Raw genomic sequence first — 12,785 nt, forward strand, 5'->3', positions numbered from 1 at the left:
TTATTATGTCTTGCGGGTAAGTTACAACACCAAGACTAGTTTAGGGACGCCTGTACCTGCAAAAATACGGAAGCTCTGGATATTCGGAGTTTCGCCTCCAACGGTCAAGTTAGTAAATATTCGAAGTGAAAACGTGCGGAAGGTAAATATCTTCTCGGATTTCGAGATCAGGTGTTTTCTCTGTTTTTGAGAATAATAAATGATGTAATGATTGTAAGATGCCCTAATAATTGGGGGAATCTCCCTATTTATAGGAACCTAAAAAAATGTGCCCTTGTCATAAGGTTTGAGGACCTAGGAACTTGGGCTATGTCGTTTTGCGGTGGCCTCGGGAAATGGCCCTTAAAGGCTGCCATTTCCAGGTAGGGTATCTACCTGCCACGTGTCATTCCCTTGTTGGTCCATTTGGAATCCTTCCTAAGCCAACACGTGTCATGCTTTGATGGGACCACGTGGCAAGGTAAAGATACCCAAAACAAGCGTACTACATGAAAAACCCTTCTTCTTCGGGTTGTGAGTCAACTAATATTCAACAAGCAATGCATATACCCTATATTAAAATGGTCCGAATTACTACATGGATACTAGGCCACATCTCATATGACACAATCTCGAGGTAATCTTTCGTCCTATCTTCACTTGAGCAAGAATAAAAACAATGCAATTGTAACACCCTAATAATTCTCTCTTTAAACCTGTGAGGACCCTGAACAATTTTCAAGAAAATTACTGGCGTGCTACTGCCACGTGTTCAAACATTAAGGCTTTATCAGAAAATAGCAGCGGAAAAACTAACTCAGTTATAAATAAGTTTCAAAACCAATAACCAAAACCAAATCAAATCTTACAACTTGGAATCATTAAGGCCCTTATTCAAAACCCAATGTAGTTAAAATAGTATAAAATGAAATTGAGTTTAATGAATTCAAAAGTAAGTAGCAAAATAAGTAGTGAAAAGTAACCATCACTCCACTCAAAATCCCACAACCTTGATGCGAATACTGAATGTGTAAGAACCTGTGGTTAATCTGCTCCCCAATATTACAAGTGTAAAAATTGGATCATCACAGGGTCATGGCGAAGGCCGTGACCAAAGAAAGACACACACAAAAGCACGCAATCAGCAAAGCTGAGTACATACAAGCTGCGAAATAAAATAAGAAATCCCTAACATGCTACTAATAATCAAACATCATGCATCATTAAATTATAGACTCAACACACGACTCATCTATCAATTTTATTAAGACTTCACTAGTTGGTAGTAGCTAACTCATTTATTTATTCATTGGATTAAGCAATAGGCAAGGTTGTCCGACCCATGCTCCATTTGGAAAATCAATAAAAGAAAAACTCCATGCCTCCTTTCGGAAACATCAATAAACATCCAACGACCACGGGCGCGACTCCGTGATCGTAGTTAGTATGAGATCTCATCTAACTCCTAGTTTTGAAAAGTATTTGAAATAAGAGACTCGTAGATCAGACGGCCTCGAGAAAAGTGCACGGCTAATACCCCGTGTACCCCAACCTTTGATTGTCATTACTCCAGATGTGCACAAATCTAGAGTTTTATTGCTCATCCATCTTGCACTTTACATGATTTACAAGTTTAGACTTGGTGATGACTCATTTGCAAACAACAAAATCAATCCATTATCAGTTTAATCAAGTAAAGCAAACTTTCAAATTTAAATTCTTGATTTATTAGTGACAAGCAACATTTATTATTAAATCCTTTAACTACCTCGGTGTATAACCACCTTGAGTGCATAAGGCACCCCCACGAACTTAACCTCGTCATATAAGACTTAAATTCTTCCTTTACTCATTCTGTTTCCATAATCATGAATGAGTAATAAATTAATCATTTCACCAATCACATACCTTTGCCTCTAAGCGCACCTTGCATAATTAGAGCATAAACAATACTTGCAATATAGAATAATGCACGTCATACGAAAATTCACAATGTATAACCAAACAATTTAGCCCAGTCATGTAACACCCCAATAATTCTCTCTTAAAAACCTGTGAGAAACCTATATATAACCTGAACAATTTCAAGAGAATTACTGGTGTGCTATCGCCACGTGTTCAAACGTTAAGGCTATCTCAGAAATTAGCAGCGGAAAACCAAAACAGTTTTAAATAAACCTCAAAACAAAGGAATTAAATTAAAATAAGTATTACAAGTTGGAACCATTAAGGCCCTTATTCAAAACCCAATAAAAGTAGTAAGTAATTAAATTCAGTGTTCAAATAAATTCAAACCCAAAGGAATTAGTGTCATATAAAATCGAATTAAGATAAATTCAAACTTGCAAAAGAAATGAAATGCAAACAACCAACTCTCTACTCAAGATCCCACAACCCTGATGAATGCTGCATGTGTAAGAACCTGTGGTTATTCTGCTCCCCAATATTACAAGTGTAAAAATTGGATCGTCACAGGGTCATTGAAAGGCGAAGGCCATCACCAAAGAAAGACACACACAAAAGCACGTAGTCAGCAAAGCTGAGTACATACAAGCTGCGAAAACAAATTAAGAAAATACCTAACATGCTACTAATATTCAAGCACAAGCATCATTAAATATAGACTCAATTCATTACTCGATTATTAAATTTATTAAGACCTCACTAATTAATATTAAATGACTCATTTATTTATTTCATTGGATTTAGCAATAGACAAGGTTGTCCAACCCATGTCCCATTTGGAACATCAATAAAGAAAAACCCCATGCCTCCTTTCGGAAACATCAATAAACATCCAACGACCACGGGCGCGACTCCGTGACCGTAGTTAGTATGAGATCTCACCTAACTCCTAGTTTTAGAAAAATAATATTTGAAATAGGAGACTCGTAGATCAGACGGCCTCGATAAAAGTACACAGCTAATACCCCATGTACCCCAACCCCTGATTGTCATTACTCCAGATGTGCACCATTCCAGAGTTTTATTGCTCATCCATCTTGCACTTTACGTGATTTACAGGTTTAGACTCGGTGATGACTCATATACATATCAATACAAACATCCCAAAAGCAATTCAATCAAACATGGCAAATTCTCAATTTAGATTCTTGATTTATTAGTGACAAACAACATTTATTAATTATTCCATTACTACCTCGGTGTATAAACACCTTGAGTGCATAAGGCACCCCAAAACCTTAACCTCGTCTTACAAGACTTGAATTTCTCCTTTACTCATCCTGTTTACATAATCATGAACGAGTAATAATTTGATCTTTACACCAATCACATACCTTTGCCTTTAAGCGCACCTTGCATAATTAAAGCACAAATAATACTTGCATTATAAACTAGTGCACATCATTTGAAATTCACAATGTATAACCAGACAATTTAACCCAGTCAATCCTATACATGAAACTAAGTTCTCGATCCGTCCTTAAACATGCACCTACAAGCAAGGTTTCGTATCTTGTACGTACCTTGTGTAAACAATCCAGTTGGCCACTTTAAAACTAGAAGTCGCCTTCTACAAAGTCCTCTCCTAAACCAAACAATTAGAAATAAATCAATACCAAAGCAATTAAAATTACAGCAATACTAAACTACTTTAAAACCTCTTAAATCATCAAAATAAAGCCTTTAAATTGTCCCCAAAAATCAAAGTTAGTAATATAACATCCCAACTTTAAGTTTATATGTTAGAATTATGAAAATATAGTGTTTTATATCAAATTACAGCAACTTTAAAGTGGGTAAATAAATCTGGAAATTTGTTTTAAATATATAAAATAACCCCATAAGCATAATTACTTGAATTAGTCATTATATAGCAAGTTAGTGTGTTAAAAACCCAAGGATATATCAATTCAATGCAATTAGAGGCTTCAAAATAAAAGGTATGAAATCTGAAAATTATTTTTAAAATTAGAATATAAAGTTCAAAGTTTTTTCAATCACAAAATACTCACAATAATTATTTTATAGGTTTAGAAGCATAAAAACATGAAATTAACACTACTTGTTCATAAAAATTGAAACTTTAATAAATCTGAAAATTTATTTATGATTAAGATAATTATATTTTAATGTAATTTAAACATAGTATGATTTGATGACTTGATTAATACGTTATCAAGCCCTAAAACATGAAAAATCAATACTTTAAACCCTAAATTCATACATATACCAAATCTGAAATTTTCTATAGTAATTTAAACATGTCAAAACTCATAAATTCATAATCTTTTGCAACCCAAGTATAATATTAACCCATAATAACAATCCTTTAGCATAAAAATTAAACAAAGATTGCAACTTTAAATCAATTTAATAAAATAAAGAGAAGTAAAGAAAAGGGAAGAAGAGGCGAACTGCAGGGGAGGCGTGACTGTGCAGGCGGCCGGAGGTTGGGGTGAGCAGGCGGCCGGTGGTTCAGGTGGTTGGTGCGGCGGCAGAATCTTCAAGTAGTTTTTTTTTTTTTCTCTGTTTGCTGCGTGAATGAAAGAGAAGGAGGAAGAAGTGAAGCTGCTCTTTTTTTTTCACGTGAGAAGGGGGAGAAGGGTAGGGTTTTTGAGGGTTTTATTTGGGCTTTGGGTTTCCTAATTAGACTAGGAGTAATATTTGGGTTTTGGGTATAATGTTAAAATTGTTTGTAAATTAGTTAAAACATATTAGTTTACTTAAATCTTTTCATAAAAATTAACTTATTTAATGAAACTGACATAAAAATATTTGTAAGAATAATATATAAATAAATTATAATTAAGTTAAAAATATGGGGGATTACAAGTCATCCCTATTCATGATACTAAGTTCTCGATATGTCCTTAAACATGCACCTAAAAGCAAGGTTTTGTAACTCGTATGTACCTTGAATAAACGAATTGGTATGTCACTTTACTAACTATAAATCACCTTCAATAAAGTCCTCTCCTAAACCAAACAATAAGATCTCAATCAATACCCAAGCAATCAAATTTACAGCAGTACTAACTTACTTTAAAACCTTCAAAATCCAATTAAACAACACTTTAAAACCTTCCCTTTAACTAAAATAAAAAGCTTATATATAGTTCTTTAAATTTTCTTCATAAAAAACCTTAAAATATACTCTTATACAGGAAATTACAGCAAGTTTAAAGTTTAATAAAAATCTGAAAATTATTTTAAAACCCCTAATAATCTCCCTTTTTAATGGGTGATTAAACCCTTTTTATAAAACATCAAAAGTAGTACATAGAAACTATTTCCAGCACTTTAGATTAATTAATTAATTAAAAACCCTTCAAAACTTTATCAACACAACACTTTTATACTCAATTAAAAGTCTCCTAGGAAATAATCAATTCCTAAAAAAAACAACCAACAATTAATATTACTAACCCAAGTAATTTCTAACAATATAATATGATGAAAAACCTCTTAAAACTTCAATAAAAAAAAACATATATTTATGCTTAATTAACTTTAAACATAATTAATTTTATTAATCAAACTCAAGGATAAAATTTTAAGCATAAAAAAACTTCGTTAAAAATAAAAAACCGCCTGAAAATCATATTTAGAGGCTGAATTTGGCAACGAGAGGGTGGTGTTCACTACCATAGGTAGTAAGTCTTTTTTAAAATGTTGTTTTCACATGGAAAACACTACTTTTTTTTTATCAAAATCGGATGAGTTCAGAACCTGATCGGGATTAAAACGGGATTGATATTAACGAATGAAAATCTAAAAATTAAAACACGAATTTATGTGTTCAAAATAATCTTGAATTAAGTTAAACTAATCATTTGTTATAATCACCAAAATTTCAAATCATCATTGCTATAAAAGCCCTAAATCAATTGTTCATAAAAACCCTAAAATCATGATTTTCAATAATTTAAAACCCTAGGTTATAAAATTTACAAAATCTGAAAATTATGACATTTATAAAATCTGAAATTATAATCAAAATAAAATTTGATACTAATTAAATTAATTTTAAACAATAAAATCAAAACCCATAAATCAATAATTATAATTACACAAATTAATAAAATAAAGGAGAAAGAAAATAAGACTAACCTTTTTTGTGAAAATTTTTTGGGGATTCATGGGGTATTTATAGGAGAGAATTGTAGGGTAAATAGGAAGATTGGGCCTCATAAAAAATAATGGGTCAATTAAGTAAACAAATAGGTTACGCTTGTTTGATTGGACATAAATTGTAGAATAAAGGTGCATAAAATAATTTGTTCAAATAATTTTCGACCCAGATTAATAATTTGAAACTTTTGAAATTAAATTCCGGAAAATAACAAATAAATATTATAAATAAAATAAAATTTCATTTATAAAGTATTTTTAAAAAAATACAGGGGATTACAGCAATTGTTGTTTGTAATGGTAACAGGATTGCTATTTATAATTATGGTCATATTACATCTCACAAATGTTCTCCAAAAGCCCTAAATCTTATTATAATTCTATTAGAAAGTTTAGTACTAATAACAATGTCTCTATTATTAAGTTTATCTTTTTGGATTTTTTGTGAAGAATTTGCAAACGGGGAGCAAAATACTGAGGTGTAATAATCATGGAGATCATCATCCATTCACCACAAATTTTCAAGCTTCTTCAACCTCAACTCCTTCAGCATTTGCAACTTTATCTCCTAGTGCATGGCATTCCCGTCTAGGTCATCTCATAAATGCAATTCTTAGCTCTTTATGTTGAGACATCATTTTAATTGGGTAGATTATTCGTACTTGACTTTGTTATGCTTTTACCCCACCTTCTTTTTGGGATCATGCCTTGAAAATGCCGACATACCTTCACAATATCTTGCCTACAAAACTCTTTGACTATTCTCCAACTCAAATTCTATATCAAAAGCATCCTGATTATTCACATTTTAGGGACCTAAATTGTTTGTGTTACCCTCTTTTCTGTCCTCAAAGTTTCACATACACCAATCCAGTTCCACCTATGTGTCTTTCTTAGGTGTTCTTCCAATCATCGGAGTTATAAATCTTTTGATATATCGAGTCAAAAAATTATAATAGCCAAGCATGTTTGGTTTGGTGAGTCGGTTTTCCCATTCTCTAAGCTTCATTCTCTTACTTCTCACACATAGTATTTTCTCAATGACCAATCCAGTCATGTTGAAAATCCTATGTTGAGACAACAACTAACCTCATATTTGACATCAATTCCAAGCCCACCTCCTTCTCCATCTGCAAGCACACAACATGCTCCATAATCCCCTTTGTGGCAATGCCTCCCAACCCGTGGGCAGCCTGTGGAGCACACTACACTAACCCATTGGGTACCAGCAGCTCTGCACTCCTCTCCTTGCACCAGTTTCTCATATTGAAACAACCAATTCTTACATAACACCATCTTAATACATCATACCCTACTTTACAAATCCTCTCAAACCCTCAAATGACTCCATACTCACGTACGTACCAAGTAAGACTTGATTCTAATGAGAAAGTTTACATCTCATAACTATGAGACTTTAGGATGGAGATTCCCTTTATACCGTACTCCCAAAGGTCCTACTTCGTGGCAAATCCTTAGCTACACTCTAGTGTAACTAAGCTAGTTGCAACAGGTTTAAATATGAACATATAGTACAAAAAAAAATGAGCATACATATTTTTCTCTTCCTTATATTTTAACTCTATCTCTCTTCTTCTTTCTTAGCTCAGTTAATTTCCTCTCTCTTCTGGTTTATTCTCAATTCAAAATTTCTCTCTCCTCTTTTTTCCCTTTCCTTATAAGTTTACTTTAATACTTCCCTTCAATCTTTAAAGTTCTTTGTCCTACTCTGGATATTCTTCAATTCGTCACCACTGTAGCATTCTCCATCATTATCATCTTCGTCGCAATTATGAATCTGGAGGCAATTTAATTTAATATTTTTTGTGTGTGTGTTTATGAATATGCATGTGAATGTTGTAAAATTGTTGATTTCAATCAATTTTGCATTTGTGATTAAAAATCTATCATGTTATTGATCAATAATTATTGTCTCTATGATAAATCAAGATTAGATTTATGGTGGATATTCAAATTTTAGAGCTAAAATAATTACAACTGAACTTGTGTATAATTTCTGTAAAAAAAAATGAACACGGGGTACTTTAAAATTGAACAAGTTTGTACAAAATGAACATTTAGTATACTGAAATTGAACATTTAGTAGGATAAAAATGAACCTTTAGTACATAAAAATGAACATATTTTAACGATTTATTTTAGCTTTATTTTTCGTAAATTTATTGTATACAACGAATTTGAACCTACATGAATATATGAAATTATGTTCATTTTAATACATGAATATATGAAATGTTCATAATATTATTTTACGTGTTCATTTTTTTTTACGTTTTTTATACTAAATTATCATTTAACTAATGTGCTCATATATTTTTATGAAATGTTCATTTTATTTGGTATGGTCTAGCTATTTTATGATTGTATGTTGATGTTCATTTCTAATATGCTAAATGTTCATTTCTTTCTTTGACATGTTTACTTTTTATTACTAAATGTTCGTTTTGTTTACGCGTTCATTTTTTATTACTAAATATTCCTTTTTTTACATATTCATTTTTTTTTTTACTATTTTCGTTTTTAAGGTCGTGGTCTAGCAAATATCTGATTATATGATAATCATGTTCATTTTTAATAAATAATCATTTTGTTTAATAACATGTTCACTTTTTAATATTACATGTTTATTTTTTTCACATGTTCATTTTTTATTATGAGATGTTCTTTTTTTTCATGTTCATTTTATAGAGCGTGGAGTTGATTTGGGCAGGTCGCAAATATATTATCTGGGTTATTTGATTTGCACCGCACATTTGGGCCTTTCCTTGTTGCAGCTATAATAGCTACATTAGTATGTATCCAAGACTTATTCCTACTTCATATCCCACCAACCTAAATTGAGTGGACCTATATGATATTCCAACCTAATAGAAAATATATATATATCCAAAATAACCAAATCTTACAAAAACCTTCTCAATACATTGTATCCTACTATACAAATCCTTGTGAAAGGCCCTAATAAAATAAGGTAGACCAAACTCCAAACTCCAAACTCCAAACTCTAAACTCGTATATGTGTATATGTATACCATGGTATATGTTTTTTTTAACACATAAAAGACGATATATTAAAAACTTACAATGTTTACAACAAAAAGCCTCAAACCGTTCACAAAATTAGAGGCAGAGATACTAAGAACATAATATGACCTCAAAACAGAAGAAAATTTAGAGGCCAACCAAGTACCACCACATACAGTGTCCTTCCAAAAAGCTGAAAAACATAAACTAAAGCTATAAGTAGAGATTATCCATAGTATGACAACAGCAAAATCAAGTTGCTCGCATAGCATCAATGGCAGCCTGTTCTTCTTCATATATCAGCCTAGCTCTTTCTGGGCACACCATATGAAGGGTGTGACCAACACTCTTATCCAGACCAAAGGCAGCAAGTTCGTGAGCTACTGCATTGTTGTTTCTTTTAACATGCGTGATATCAAAGACATCAAAATATTTGATGATTTCCTCAATGTCCCTGATCACAGCAGCCAATTCATGGTTGATGTTTCTCCCAAAGGAGTTGAGCATGACCTGTAGAGACAATGCATCCACCACAAGCTCAACCTCTTTCATTTGCAGCCTCTTAACCATTGCAAGTCCCTCCCTAACCGCACGCAACTTAGAAGCAAAAGTTGTAACAACATTATATTTGTTTGAAAATCCCATGATCCATGTACCATCATCCTTCCTCACAACACCTCCTCCTACAGCAACATTAATAGAGACCCAAGCACCATTCGTGTTGATCTTAACCCATCCTTGAGGTGGAGGGCACCAAGTCTTTTATATCGTCAAGCTGCTTGGTAAACCAAAATCTATAGTTTTGCCCTGCATAATATGATTAGTACATTGATAATCCATAATAAATCTACTAAAAACTACTCTTGATCTAAACATTTTAAGATAAAAAACTGCAATGTTTCTATGCTTCCATATATGCCAAAGAGCAATAGTAAATGTCATTTTCCAATTCCTATTAAAAGCAAGATTAAAATCCAGCCAATCCATCCAATCCAAACTATAGAAAATATGGAAACTAAACCTAGATGGCAGGGGGATTTTAGCAAATATGTCTTTCCATAGAATGGATGAAGAAAAGCAGTCCCTAAATAAATGCAAATGTGACTCACTATAAAGATTACAACGAGCACATATAGGTGAAATAACAGGGAGAATGACAACCAATTTTTCAACACACAGGCAAAATGCTATGCACTATATTCCAGAGAAGCATCCTGTATTTTGCTGGGACAGAAAATTTCCAAAGAGACTTCCAAGACTTGAAAAAAGAAAAATTGACATAAGAGGGAGCAGAAAGAGAATGATAGGCAGATTTGATGGTGAATTCACCTAATTTAGAAAGCTGGCCAACAAATGAAGTCTTCACAGTCCGAAAATATAGAGAAAGGGGTAGCTAGAATTTCATAAATCAAGGAGAAGGGTAATAAACTCTTTATTTCATCAAGAAACCACTCACCATTCACAATGATATCCTTAACCAACCAATGAGCCTTAGAAGGTGGAACTATACAGTTCATTAGAAGGTAGATAGGAGCAGAACTTACCCAATGGTGATACCATAAAGAAGTTGTGGCCCCATTCCCAATACCAATTTTCAATCCTGAGGCTAGAAGGTGTCTACCCTTGAGGATATCCCTCCAAATTTGAGAATGAATAGGCTTAGAATTACAGTCAAAGAAAGCATAATTCTTCAAGTATTTCTCATTAAAAATCCTTACCCAAAGTTTAGATGGATTATTCAAAAGAATCCAACCTAATTTTGCCATAAAATAGACATTCCAGTCCCTAAGCCTCCTAATCCCCAACCCACCTACAACAAGGGGCATAGTAACAAATTTCCATCCAAGTCTAAGCCTATAGTGCACATTATCAACCTTATTCCAGAGAAATTTCCTACATCTTTGCTCAATCCTATCCAAGGCAGAAAAAGGAATAAGATTCGTTTGCATATGATAAACCAGATAAGAACTTAAAACAAATTTTATCAAGGTGTCCCTCCCTGCCAAATTCAAGAGTTTAGCCTGCCACCCTTTGATTCTAACCATAGTTTTATCCAAAAGTCGAAAACAATGAGAAACTTTAAGCTTATTAGGACTTATCTCAATTCCTAAATATTTTCCAAAAGAAGTTGAACATTTGAAACCAAAGAATTGTGCAGTATTGGATCTAACAACATGATTCATCTTGGAGGGAAAAATCATAGATGATTTAGATTGATTAATTCTCAAACCAGACAAGTCGCCAAATTGATTAAGAATACTCATCATTTCTTTAACATTCTCAATGGAAGAATTCCCAAACAAGAAAACATCATCAGCATAGAAGATATGGGACATTAAAATCGAAGGGGTAAGCTTGATTGGTTTCCAGAGGCCGTTTTTGACATGGTTCTCAATCATGATAGACAATCTCTCAAGGCACTAAACAAAGATGTATGAGGAAAGGGGATCCCCTTGCCTAATACCACGGCTAGGGGTAAAGAATTCACAAATCTCACCATTCCATAAAACCGCAATTCTTGGTGAACGTATGCAATTTAGAATCAGCGTACTTAAGGTGACCGGAAACCCAAAGAAATTCAAAGTATCCTCAATAAAAGTCCATTCAAGACTGTCATAAGCTTTGGTGAGATCCAGTTTAAGAGCACAAATATTCTTTCCTTTTTTTTGCCTTTTTAAAGGTGTGAGCAATCTCCTTAACCACTATAATATTATCCTCAATACCACGACCAAGAATAAATCTTGATTGAAGAGGATTAATAATATTGGCAAGGAAAGTCTTAATTCCATTTGAAATCAATTTTGTGATTAATTTATAGCTAGTGTTGCACAAATCAATGGATCTAAATTCTGAAATTTTAGAAGGATTTTCTATTTTCGAGATTAAAGCAATATAAGAACAGTTGACATCCTTAGGAACCTCACTAGATTTAAAACACTCAGTAACAAAATCATGAATAGAATGACCTAAATCAGACCAAAAGTGCTGGTAAAATCTAAGTTGCACTCCATCCGGCCCTGGACACTTCATAGGGTTCATACTAAATATGCATTCCTTTACTTAATCAAAGGTAGGACATCGAGACATATCAACCCTATTAGAATCAGTTAGAATAAAATTGGCTTCAAAATTGAGATTGATGGAAAAAGATTGCACACGTAACTTAAAAATATTCATGAAATATTTAGTAGCTAAATCTTTTAATTCATTACAATCATTATTCAATTATCATTGTTATCTTTTAATGCCAAAATTTTACCTTTACTCTTTTTGATCTTAGCTAAAATATGAAAATATTTTGTGTTACGATCAGCATATTTTCGCAAATTAATTCCTGCTTTTTGTGCCCATATTATTCTTTCCTTTTTATGAATACTCTCCAATTCCATTAGTCCAATCATGCACATGATAATAATCTAATCATATAACTAATATATAAAGCTAAACTTTTAGCCAGGCGACGAGATATCGACACTTGGCGTTCCAAATTTTCTCCAAGTGTCGCGCCACATAGGATAGAGTTATATAGAATTCAATTTGTAGGATAAAAAAAGTTAATTTAGAATTCTATTTTCAATCAAATTTGGATAGAATTTTAGGATAAAATTGTTAATTTAGAGTTTTATTTTTGATAAAGTACCAATATTTCATATGTACAAATTAAA

The sequence above is a fragment of the Chenopodium album genome, chromosome 1 (assembly GCF_948465745.1).
Source record: "Chenopodium album chromosome 1, dcCheAlbu1.1, whole genome shotgun sequence".
NCBI classification, from domain to species: Eukaryota; Viridiplantae; Streptophyta; class Magnoliopsida; order Caryophyllales; family Amaranthaceae; genus Chenopodium; species Chenopodium album.